General features: G+C 37.0%; 1 long non-coding RNA gene across 2 annotated transcripts in view; it reads right to left on the bottom strand.

Moving 5' to 3' along the window:
* LOC102901483 overlaps window positions 1-9,904 on the bottom strand; it is a 239,111-nt gene extending 229,207 nt beyond the window's left edge. For both annotated transcript variants that reach the window (XR_006583417.1, XR_006583416.1), the window contains exons 1-2: window positions 9,506-9,904; window positions 6,765-6,952 (exon numbers count right to left, since the gene is read on the bottom strand). This is a non-coding gene — a long non-coding RNA (uncharacterized LOC102901483). The remainder of the gene's footprint in view (window positions 1-6,764; window positions 6,953-9,505) is intronic.
* Window positions 9,905-12,967: the final 3,063 nt, after the last annotated feature.

Here is a 12,967-nt window from a genome sequence, read left to right as displayed (position 1 = left end):
TTGATCTATTTTTTTAGTCCTTGCTTTTATTTTTTCCAAATGACGATAGAAATAGACACAAGAGGATCTTTTGTAGCAATCCTCTAAAGCTCTCTCACTTCAGCTATAGAACATCAGCCCAACACCATTAACAGATGCGATCTGCCATGTATTGTGCATTTAACTTTCTACCAATATATCTCTTAAATATTTATATTTAAAAATGTACAAATTGTGGTGTCTGGGTGGCTCAGTAGGTTAAGCAACCAGCTCTTGATCTTGGCTCAGATCATGATCCCACAATTTGTGAGATCAAGCCCCATGTCAGGCTCTGTGCTGACAGCTCCAGAGTCTGCTTGGGAGTCTCTCTCTCCCTCTATCTCTGCCCCTCCCCTGCTCACACTCACTCACTCTCTCTCTCAAAATAAATGCATAAACATTTTAAAAAATGTATAAATTGCCTAGGGCAGACAGTAATAAATAACATTATGAAAAGAATCTCATGATTTTGATAATTTCCATGTTTCTTTGGTTCATTCTGTACTTGGTAAATTACCTAGCACATAGGAAGGACTTGGTATACGTCTGTTAACTAATTGGAAAATCAACTGAGAAAGGCCTATTCTGCCATTATACCTCACACATAAAAAATAGTATTACGAAGTAAATCAAAATAGAAACAAAAATAATTTGTAATTTGTTTTCCCTTCCAGGGTCAGGTTTTACTCCACGTTTTACTGTCTTTAATCCCCTCAAATAAAGTGACTATATTAAGAATAATCATTATTGGGGCGCCTGGGTGGCGCAGTCGGTTAAGCGTCCGACTTCAGCCAGGTCACGATCTCGCGGTCCGGGAGTTCGAGCCCCGCGTCAGGCTCTGGGCTGATGGCTCGGAGCCTGGAGCCTGTTTCCGATTCTGTATCTCCCTCTCTCTCTGCCCCTCCCCCGTTCATGCTCTGTCTCTCTCTGTCCCAAAAATAAATAAACGTTGGGAAAAAAAATTAAAAAAAAAAAAAGAATAATCATTATTAAAACTGAACAGTTTGCTGTAATAATTAAATATTAACATAACTTTCTAATAATTAAATCCTAAAAAGTAAAGAATAATAAATGTGTTTCTATAGTGGAAGAAAACTGTTCAGTTGAGGTTATAAAAATATTTTAGAACATATTTTAATATTCAAAATTACTGCTCTGGATGCTATCTGTGCTTTGGAGCTTCAATGAATAGTCTATATACATTATTTTACAAGAGACACTTCCACTAACCAAAGAAGAACATCATTTTGCTTTGCCTTCTAAAACACATCTATTTTCTCTTTGTTCACTGCCAGATGGAAATTGTATCAGGAAATGAAAATATAGACTCTCAGTAGCCATGTTAAAATTAGACGCAAATTTGTTAACACAATTCCTATTCTGACTATTGAATAATATGCAGAACAGTTTCTCAAATGCCTATATTCCAAAGTCCACTAGGGATCAAAGGAATGAATTATGAGGAGCATGACTAAGGTAGGATTTGTACGTTTGGTAATGAAAGCTGAGATAAAGGTCATGGGACGAAATTCTAGGGAAGGAAAATACCATCCATTAATTAGTTTAAAACTTTGAAGCATTATTTTAGAAAATATATTTTGTAAAACCCATGGAAGTAATTTTACAAAACAGAATGGCTGAAAAGAAATTTAAGATGTAAAATATCAAGAAACAAATAGAATTTACAAAAGTAAACAAAAAACCATCATTCAAATCAACTCCAAATCCTTGTGTTCCTAATCACATTATTTTATAAAATATTTATCTAGTTGGGGGAAGGAGGGCAAGAAAAAGGATAAATTTAAATTAAAAATTGAGGGTTTTGTTACCACCTGATAGAAATATTAGCCTGTAGCATTACAAATGTTTATCTTAATGACCACTTGTTTTTATGTAAAAAACATAATGTAACAAAGACTTTATAGCAGAGATATAAACATAGAAATAACATTTTTACATACAAGGACTAAGGATTAAATCACAAGTTTGCCATAAATTCTTACAAACATCTCTTTTTACACACCAGTGGTTAGTTGTTTATATCTTCAAATGTTGACTTTAAAGTCAATTAGTGGACATCACTCCATTCAAAAATCTTTCTAATATGTTCCAAGGTTGTCACCAAGTAAAATATCTCCTTTTCTTATAATAATCCATCTGGATTTGTTTATGCTTTCAGTTATATAAAGTGTAATAGCATCAACCATCTTTAATTGGAAAAATTGGAAACAAAGAGAACTAAGAAATCAAATGCATTTAGATAGAATAACAATTGTACATTATGCCTGGCTTCCACTCCTATTTGAGATTTACTAGCCACTTGGAAACAGAAAGTTACTGTCTTAGCTCTATGCTGGGAAAATAGAAACCTAGTTACATTATGTGCTGTTACATTTTTTTAAAAGGTCATAAAGCATACAGTACCCGGCACCGAAGCACTAGCTGTACCTCTCTGGCTGTTCTAGTTCTGTGACATAGCAAAAGAAAAGAAACAAGAAAGATAAACAATCATATCTTTTTATGAATATGTCAGGACTCTATTACACTGAGCTGATGGAGTATTCAAAATGTGTTTTGGCTTCCATAACTACTGTAATAATCTTGTTAAAGACTCCCAACAATTTTTTAAATGATAAATCCGTGGATTCCTTCAACCTTTATCTTCCTAAATCTGAATACAGTATCTCATAATATTGACCACTCCCACTTCTTGGATGTCTCTCTTGCTCATGGCTTCCATGACACTACTTTTTCTTTTTCCTACTGTCATGACTACTCCTTTTCAGTAACATTTTCCTCTAATTTTTAGTGTTACTCATGATGTGAACCTTGCAGGTTTACTCTTCTCCATACAGTGATGATTTCAACTGTTACATGTTCTTTAATGACTTCTATCCTAGTCAGTGGCTTGTCCTGTGGTCTAGAACCTTATGTATAACTGTCTTCTGGATGTGTCCACCTGATTATCCCTCAAATACCTCAAGCACAGGATGTGAAAAACTGAATTCGTTACCTTTCTCCCAAAATCTGCTTTCTCATTCTTCACTGTTTATTATTAGCTTGTTAGTCCATCCATTAGCCCAAGCCAAGAATCTAGACCACTTCTTTACCTTCATCACCTTCATTTCACGTTCTCAGCTGTCTGTCATCTATCCCCTAAAACATCTTCCAAGTATGCACCCTCCCCCATTCCCTTTATAGTACAGTAATATAGTACAGATATTTATCAACTTGTACTATGGCTATAAACTTGTCTTCTAACCTTCAATTCCATGCAGCTTCAATTAAGGCATACTGAAACCAGTACAATGTTTCTAAAAGAGAAAATGTGAACATATTTCTTCACCACTTAAAATGTGGTAAGCCTGGGGCACCTGGGTGGCTCAGTCAGTTAGGCAACCAACCTTGGCTCAGGTCATGATCTCGCAGTTTGTGAGTTTGAGCCCCACGTCAGGCTCTGTGCTGACAGCTCAGAGCCTGGAGCCTGCTTCAGATTCTGTGCCTCCCTCTCTCTCTCTGCCCCTCCCCTCTTGCACTCTGTCTCTCAAAGATGAATAAACATTACAAATTTTTTAAAAAATCTGGCGGGGCACCTGGGGGGCTCAGTCGGTTAAGCGTCTGACTTTGGCTCAGGTCATGATCTCACAGTTCATGAGTTTGAGCCCCGTGTCGGGCTCTGTGCTGACAGCTCAGAGCCTGGAGCCTGCTTTGGATTCTGTGTCTCCCTCCCTACCTGCTCTTCCCTCACTTGTGCTCTGTCTCTCAAAAATAAATAAATGTAAAAAAAAAAATCTGGCAAATCTGTTCCTCAACATAAAACAATCCTTAAAATCCTTAAGTAATGCAAACAGTTTTCTCTCCTTCTATTTCACACACACACACATACACACACACACACACACACACACACACACACACACACAGCCTGTTCTTTGGCCAGTTGGAACTATTTATAGTTCCCAGAAAGCCTTGTGTTCTTTCTAGTTCCCAGTCTTTTGTACATGCCTAGATCCCTCTTTACATTTTTCTATCCATCAAACACACAAGCATTTTTAAACTATTAAGTATGTCACTCTCCAGGCAATTTAATGCATCTTCTCTTTAGTGCCCTTTAGAACTTGTAATACAGTAGTTTTTACCTCATTGAAATTATGTGTTCAACTCCCTCCTTCTTCAATTTATATTACCAAACATGGGCTGTACATGTTAATCTGTATATCCCAGTAGTTATAACACTTCTTAGCATTATTAGGTGTTCTCTAAAAATACGATTGCTGAATTAGTGAATAAAAAAATTTTAAAGAGTATGAGTGGTTTTAGTTTCACATTTCCTTGAAAAGATTTGACATATTAAAGGATTTTGCATCTGAAGAGATAATCAGCTGTTGTTAAATAAAAGAAATGATTTGATAAATGTAACAAAGTGAGAACAAGAAAAAAAAATTTATTTTCTTCCTTAGAGAATCTAGAAATTACCAAATAGCCAGACATATTCAGTGTGCCATTATCTAAACTGCCAAAACATCACCCTTAAAACCTTTTTTTTAATCTCCTGCCTTTGTCCATAGATTTAGGGAATTATCAAGAACATGAGTACAAGTCACTACAGGCTTTATTTGGGTGCCCAAGACTCAGAGTAGTGACCCCTTTCTTACAGCCTAGAATAGCAATACACCACAAGTACCACCATGTTAGTTACCAGATCCTCTGACATTTCTTACTTGCTTACTTTATTTCTCTCCACAATCAGCAGATGTTTTACAATACCAGGTTTCCGATTCAAATTTGAATACTGCCTATAATCCTTATCAAAATTAGATATATAAATTCCATCCCCATTCAAATAAGCAACTGCTTCTAAAAGATTAATCCATACAGTGCAACCCACCAAAAAACACTCATTAAATGTTTCTCAATTTGCTGGTAACGACAGTGCCCAGTGATTTATGGTCTCACTCCCACACCATCCATGAACCTAAATGGATAATGTTTGGGTTTTTTTTATTAACAAAGTTGAGTTCTGTAATAAAATACATTTAAAGCATAGTTCTCACTGATTTTGTATATTTTAAGAATATATCTCTACTTTCCAAAAACAACTAGAATTGTTCAGTGAAGTTTAAGGAAAGAATGACTTAGTTTCTTATTTATGTTTCCTTTTCTACGTTTATTTATTTATTTTGAAAGAGAGAGAGAGAGAGCAGCAGGGGAGGGGCAGAGAGAGAGGGAGAGAGAACCCAAGCAGGCTCCTCACTGAGAGTGCAAAGCCCAATGCTGGACTTGATCTCACGAACCATGATATCATGACCTGATCTGATATCAAGACTCAGATGCTTAACTGACTGAGACAACCAGGAGCCCTCTTATTTATTGTCTGAACGGAGACCATATAGCATATTGATCTTATCCATTGCTAGCCTTTTAGTGGAAATCAGTGAAAAAGAAGTATTTGGTATCTTTTACATGAAGTACATCTTCATACATTTTCCTACTTCAACAACAGAAAAATGTACAAAACAATCATAAAAGGCAAAGCAACAAAAGGGCAATTTTAAACAATAAATGCATACCCTGTGATAACACTGTCTTCAAGTGATTTTATCAAATCAGCATCAACCTAGTAATGCCTAGTAATGGATCTTCTTCAAAGTACAAGAACTCATGTGAGACATCAATGTAAAGTGAGTTTCTCACCCAGCTAATTTGGCTGCCCCGTGTTCTCTCTTAGGCACAGCTGCGGATTTGCTGGTATGCGACAGTATCGTCAGGATTCATTCTTTTTCTTCATCCTAACCTCACTGGCCTCTTTTTCCTCCATTTAAAATGGCTACTTCTGGGGCACCTGGGTGGTTCAGTCAGTTAAGCATCCAACTCTTGGTTTCAGCTCAGGTCATGAACTCACAGTTTGTGAGTATGAGCCCCACGCCAGGCTCCACACTGATAGTGTGAAGCTTGCTTGGGATTCTGTCTCCCTCTTTCTCTGCTCCTTCCCTACTCTCTCTCTCTCTCTCTCTCTCTCTCTCTCTCTCTCTCTCTCTTTCTCTCTCTCCCTCTCTCTCTGCTCCTTCCCTACTAGCTATCTATTTCTCTCCCTCTCTCTCCCAAAATAAATAATAAATAAACATAAAAAAAAAATAAAATGGCTTCTTGTAATTGTGCAGGGAAGAGGAAAGTAGCTCTGGATTATGCCATTCTAAAAGTTAATATCCCAGGTGCCTGGGTGGCTCAGTCAGTTAAGCGTCTGACTTTGGCTCAGGTCATGATCCCCTGGTTCATGAGTTCAAGCCCCATGTTGGGCTCTATGCTAAGAGCTCAGAACCTGGGGTCTGCTTCAGGTTCTGTGTCTCCCACTCTCTCTGACCCCACCCTGCTCACACTCTGTCTCTCTCTTTCTCAAAAATAAAAAAAAAAAATTTAAACTTATTATCCCAAGGAAGAGAAACACGTAGTGTCTACACACTACCCCCCACCTAAAAATTGTTTACCTCAGTGTGGATAATGTGTCCAAATTTAAAACAATCACTGTTATGAAACCAGATCACATGATTATCACTATGGAAGGAGAAACTGGATCATAACCAATAATATCAGATGAACTGGATTCAGAACAATAAAGAGAATTTCAGAGGAAGAAAGAAGAGGAATAACTGTGGGAGGTCAAACACAGGGTATAGCAACTCACCTCTCCTTAAGTGGCCAATATCCACACATTTTTTTTCTCATATAATAATTTTTAATGTTCTTACCTAATATAAAGCCAGCATCCAATATATCTTACAATTCAAAGTTTCATGTAGTTGCTGAGCCAGGTCCAAGTCCAGGGTCTCCAGGTAATACACATGCTTCTTAAGGAGATGCAAAAGTGGTCTGGCAACATATGGTTCACTGATCAATTTGACCATGTAGGTAGGATGGCTCAACCTAACTAATATACCTAGTGGAGAAGTAGAACAAGAATACAGTACCTGCTAGACAGAGTTTGTGTAATCCAATGCACATAAAAGAGCAACATATTTTCTGAAATGGAGTTAGAATATCAATTGTATGGGAATGCAAGCTGGTGCAGCCACTCTGGAAAACACTATGGAGGTTCCTCAAAAAACTAAAAAAAGAATTACCCTATGACCCAGCAATTGCACTACTAGGCATTTATCCAAGGGATACAGGCGTGCTGTTTTGAAGGGACACATGCGCCCCCATGTTTATAGCAGCACTATCAACAATAGCCAAAGTATGGAAAGAGCTCAAATGGCCATCGATGGATGAATGGATAAAGAAGATGTGGTATATATATATATATATATATATATATATATATATATATATATAATGGAGTATTACTCGGCAATCAAAAAGAATGAAATCTTGCCATTTGCAACTATGTGGATGGAACTGGAGGGTATTATGCTAAGTGACATTAGTCAGTCAGAGAAAGACAAAAATCATATGACTTCACTCATACGAGGACTTTAAAAGACAAAACAGATGAACGTAAGGGAAGGGAAACAAAAATAATATAAAAACAGGGAGGGGGACAAAACAGAAGAGACTCATAAATACAGAGAACAAACTGAGGGTTACAGGAGGGGTTGTGGGAGGGGGGATGGGCTAAATGGGTAAGGGGCACTAAGGAATCTACTCCTGAAATCATTCTTGCACTATATTCTAACTAATTTGGATGTAAATCTAAAAAAATAAAAAATAAAACAAGTTAAAAAATATCAATTTTATAACTTAAATAATGCTTAGAATAGATTTATGTGAGAAAAGTATCCTATAATACACAAAATGCTTTAAATGTTTTGTTACTTATAAAAATAAATTGACTTTTGCCAGGGGTAGGGGTATATTTTGAAAGATAAAGTGATTAATATTTTGCTTAGCATAATACTCTCTAGCTCTATCCACGTCATGGTAAGTGGCAAGATTACATTCTTTTTTTATGGCTGAGTAATAGTCCAGTGTGTGTGTGTGTGTGTGTGTGTATACACATACATATACCACATCTTCTTTATCCAGTCATCAGTAGAGGGACATTTGGACTCTTTCCATAATTTGGCTATTGTTGATAATGCTACTATGATTTCATTTACATGAGGAATTTTGGAAATAAAACAGATAAACATGGGGGGGGGGGGAATAGAGGCAAACCATAAAACAGACTCTTGGCTACAGAGAACTGAGGGTTGCTGAGGGAGAGGTGGAAAGGGGGGTGGGTTACATGGGTCATGGTATAAAGGAGGGCATTTGGTGTGATGAGCACTGGGTACTACATATAAGTGATGAATAACTAAATTCTACACCTAAAACTAAATTATACTGTAAGTTACTCAACTGGAATTTAAATTAAAATTTGAAAAAAAAAAGAAAATAATTAATATTATCTGTTCCAACATTAGAAGAAAAAAGTCATCAAATTGACACATTCTGAGTACTTGTAAAAACAAGAGCAGACTTCTGGTTTCTAGTCCAGTATACAAGAAGCTGGGAAGTCACCACTCAATCCGAACAAGTAAAAAGCTGAAACAAATTGAAAAATCAACAATTCTTCTTAGATCTGTAAAAGAAGTAAGGTCACAGGGCAAACTGCTGTCTCTAAAACTGGAGAGACCAACAGGCAAATACACAGAATCACAACATAATAGAGCAGAAATGCACAAGCAGAAACCACCACAGAGTAACAGAACCAGGGCCAGGGTAGGAAAACCTAAACAGTAATTGATAAATTTCTGGAGGCCCAATGCAGACAACTCAGAATCAAAAGCTCCAGGGGAACACAGTCAAGGCAGGCAGAGGCATATTTTTGTGAGTTTCACCTCCAGAAGCTTGACCAGGTTCTCACAGCGAATATTGGAGAAATTCCAGTCAGGGAACGGGAAAAGTAACCATTTTGAAACACAAGAGGGCATTCTGTTCTTAACATGTCTTGCCCGCAGGAGAAATTAACCAGACCCTATCCTGCTGGGACTTTATCAGAGCCTAAATGACCTGGAGGAAGGGAATACTCAATTCCAGCCCACCCTCAGTCATCCTATCCTGCCCAAGGAGAGAGGGGATACTAACAAGCATTTAGGAAGTCCAAAGGTACAAGCTCACTAAAGGACTGAGACCAACTCATGAGACTATACCATTCTTCCTCTCCCCATACTCACCTTACTGCTACATTACTAATAGCCTAAAAACAGCAGTTATTTTACCTGGGATATCATGCCAGCTATCACGGGAAAATTACAAGGCATACCAACAGGGAAAAGAGACAGACACAGAATAAGCATCAAAACCAGAGGCACAGGAATGTTGGAATTATCAGACTCCGAATTTAAAACAACTATGATTAATATCCACTTATCCAATGGATAGAGTAAACAGCATGCAAGAACAGATGGCTAGTGTAAGCAGAGAGATGGAAATTCTAAGAAAGAACCAAAAAACAATATTATATATCAAAAACACTATCAGAAATGAAGAATGCCTTTGAGGTACTTACTTGTCAACTGGTCATGGCAGAGGAAAGAATTTCTTAGCTTGAGGATATCTCAGTAGAAACCTCCAAAACTGAAAACCAAAGGGAAAGATAAAATAGAATATTCCAAGAACTGTGGGGCAACAGTTATGTGTATGATATGTGTAATGGTAATGCCAGAAGAAGAATGAGAAAGGAACAGAGGAAATATTTAATGAAATAATAACTAAGAATTTCTCCACATTAGTGTCAGACACCAAACCACAGATCCAGGAAGCTCAGAGAACAGCAAGCAGGATAAATGCACAATATACACTGAGGCATACCTCATTCAAACTACAGAAAATCAAAGATACGGTAAATGTCCTGAAAGAATCTGGAAGAAAAAAAAAGTCATACCTATGGGGGAGAGCAAAGATAAGAATTATATCTGATTTCTCCTCAGAAACCATGCAAATAAAAGGACAGTGGAATGAAATATTTAAAGTGTTGAAAAAATAAAACCCCACCAACCTAGAATTCTGTACCCTGTGAAATTATTCTTCAAAGATGACAGAGAAATAAGACTTTCTCAGACAAGCAAACCTGAGATATTTGTTGCCAATAGACTAGCCTTGTAGGAAATGTTAAATCCTTCAGAAAGGAAGAAAATGATATCGGCCAGAAACTTGGATCTACTTAAAGGAAGAACCCTGGAGAGAAATAAGTGATGGTAAAATAAAAATTCTTATTTTTCTTATTCTTAATTGATTAAACACATAAGTTTGTTCAAAATAATAGCAACAATGTATTTGAAAATGTATACATATAATGCTTAAAATGAAAGGCAGCAAGTATACACGATATAGGAGGGAATAATTAAGATTATTTTGTTATTTTAAGGTACTAACATTACCCACGAAGTGGTATAGTGTTATTTGATTAGCTGACAATGTGTATTGCAAACTCTGGGGCAACCATGAAAAAAATTTTTTTTTAAATTATAACATATACTAAGAAAGAAGTAAAGTGGAACTATATAAATGCTCAATTAAAACTACAAATGAGGGGTGCCTGGGTGGCTCAGTAGGTTGAGCATCTAACTTCAGCCCAGGTCCTGATCTTGTGGTCCGTAAGTTCAAGCCCCGTGTCAGGCTCTGTGCTGACAGCTCGGAGTCTGGAGCCTGCTTGGATTCTGTCTGCCTCTCTCTCTGCCTCTCTCTCTCTCTCCCTCTCTCAAAAATAAATAAACATTTAAAAAAATCTAAATAAAAAAACCACAAATGAAAGAAAAGTTTGAAAGAAAAAATGAGAAGAACAAAGGCATCAAATAAAACCAGTAACAAATGTGGTAACTATATCAATAAACACTTTGAATATCAGTGGTCTAAATACACCAATTAATAGAAATTGTCAATGTAAGTAAAAAAACAGAACCCATTTATATGTTGTCTATGAGAAATTCACTTTAAATATAAAGACACATATAGATTTAAAGTAAATGGAGACAGATATACCATGCTAACACTAATTAAAAAAAAACAGAAATAGCTATGTTAATTTCAGAAAGAACAGACTTCAAAGCATGAAAGTTTTCAAGAATGAAGACATTACATAATGATAAAGGGGTCAGTTCTCCAAGAAGATATAACAATCCTTAACACGTATGCACTTAACAGAACATAAAGATATTTGAGGCAAAAACTGTTAGAATGGCAAGGAGAAATAGATGAAATCACTATTACAGTTTGACACCTCATCACTACTCTAACAGAAATGGACATACCCAACAGGAAGAATATTAACAAAAACATAGCTGAAGTAAAAAGCACCATCAATCAACTAGATATAATTGACATCTACAGACTACTTTATCCAACAACTGCAGAAAACACATTCTTCTCAAGCTGACATGGAACATTTACAAAGGTAGACCACGTTGTTGGCCATAAAATACACTTCAACAAATTTAAAAGAATATATATCATATCAAGTCTGCACCCAGACCACAATAGAATTTAACTAGAAATCAATAACAGAACGATAGCTAGAAAATCCCCAAGCACTTGGAGATTAAACAACACACTTCTAATTAACACATAAATCAAAGGAGAAATCCCAAGAAAAATTTTAAACTATTTTTAACTAAATGAAAATGAAAATACAACTTATCAAAACTGGTGGGATGCAACAAAGGCAGTGCTTAGAGGGAAATTCACAACATTAAATGCATGTATTAAAAAATAAGAAAACTCTGGCACAAAAACAGACACATAGACCAATGGAATAGAATAGAAACCCCAGAACTAGACCCACAAACGTATGGCCAACTCATCTTTGACAAAGCAGGAAAGAACATCCAATGGAAAAAAGACAGCCTCTTTAACAAATGGTGCTGGGAGAACTGGACAGCAACATGCAGAAGGTTGAAACTAGACCACTTTCTCACACCATTCACAAAAATAAACTCAAAATGGATAAAGGACCTAAATGTGAGACAGGAAACCATCAAAACCTTAGAGGAGAAAGCAGGAAAAGACCTCTCTGACCTCAGCTGTAGCAATCTCTTACTCGACACATCCCCAAAGGCAAGGGAATTAAAAGCAAAAGTGAATTACTGGGACCTTATGAAGATAAAAAGCTTCTGCACAGCAAAGGAAACAACCAACAAAACTAAAAGGTAGCCAACGGAATGGGAAAAGATATTCGCAAATGACATATCGGACAAAGGGCTAGTATCCAAAATCTATAAAGAGCTCACCAAACTCCACACCCGAAAAACAAATAACCCAGTGAAGAAATGGGCAGAAAACATGAATAGACGCTTCTCTAAAGAAGACATCCGGATGGCCAACAGGCACATGAAAAGATGTTCAGCGTCGCTCCTTATCAGGGAAATACAAATCAAAACCACACTCAGGTATCACCTCACGCCAGTCAGAGTGGCCAAAATGAACAAATCAGGAGACTATAGATGCTGGAGAGGATGTGGAGAAATGGGAACCCTCTTGCACTGTTGGTGGGAATGCAAATTGGTGCAGCCGCTCTGGAAAGCAGTGTGGAGGTTCCTCAGAAAATTAAAAATAGACCTACCCTATGACCCAGCAATAGCACTGCTAGGAATTTATCCAAGGGATACAGGAGTACTGATGCATAGGGCCACTTGTACCCCAATGTTCATAGCAGCACTCTCAACAATAGCCAAATTATGGAAAGAGCCTAAATGTCCATCAACTGATGAATGGATAAAGAAATTGTGGTTTATATACACAATGGAGTACTACGTGGCAATGAGAAAAAATGAAATATGGCCTTTTGTAGCAACGTGGATAGACTGGAGAGTGTGATGCTAAGTGAAATAAGTCATACAGAGAAAGACAGATACCATATGGTTTCACTCTTATGTGGACCCTGAGAAATTAACAGGAACCCATGGGGGAGGGGAAGGAAAAAAAAAAAAACAGGTTAGAGTGGGAGAGAGCCAAAGCATAAGAGACTCTCAAAAAC

The sequence above is a fragment of the Felis catus genome, chromosome C1, assembly GCF_018350175.1.
Source record: "Felis catus isolate Fca126 chromosome C1, F.catus_Fca126_mat1.0, whole genome shotgun sequence".
Taxonomy (NCBI): domain Eukaryota; kingdom Metazoa; phylum Chordata; class Mammalia; order Carnivora; family Felidae; genus Felis; species Felis catus.
This window is presented reverse-complemented; position numbering and strand designations above follow the sequence as displayed.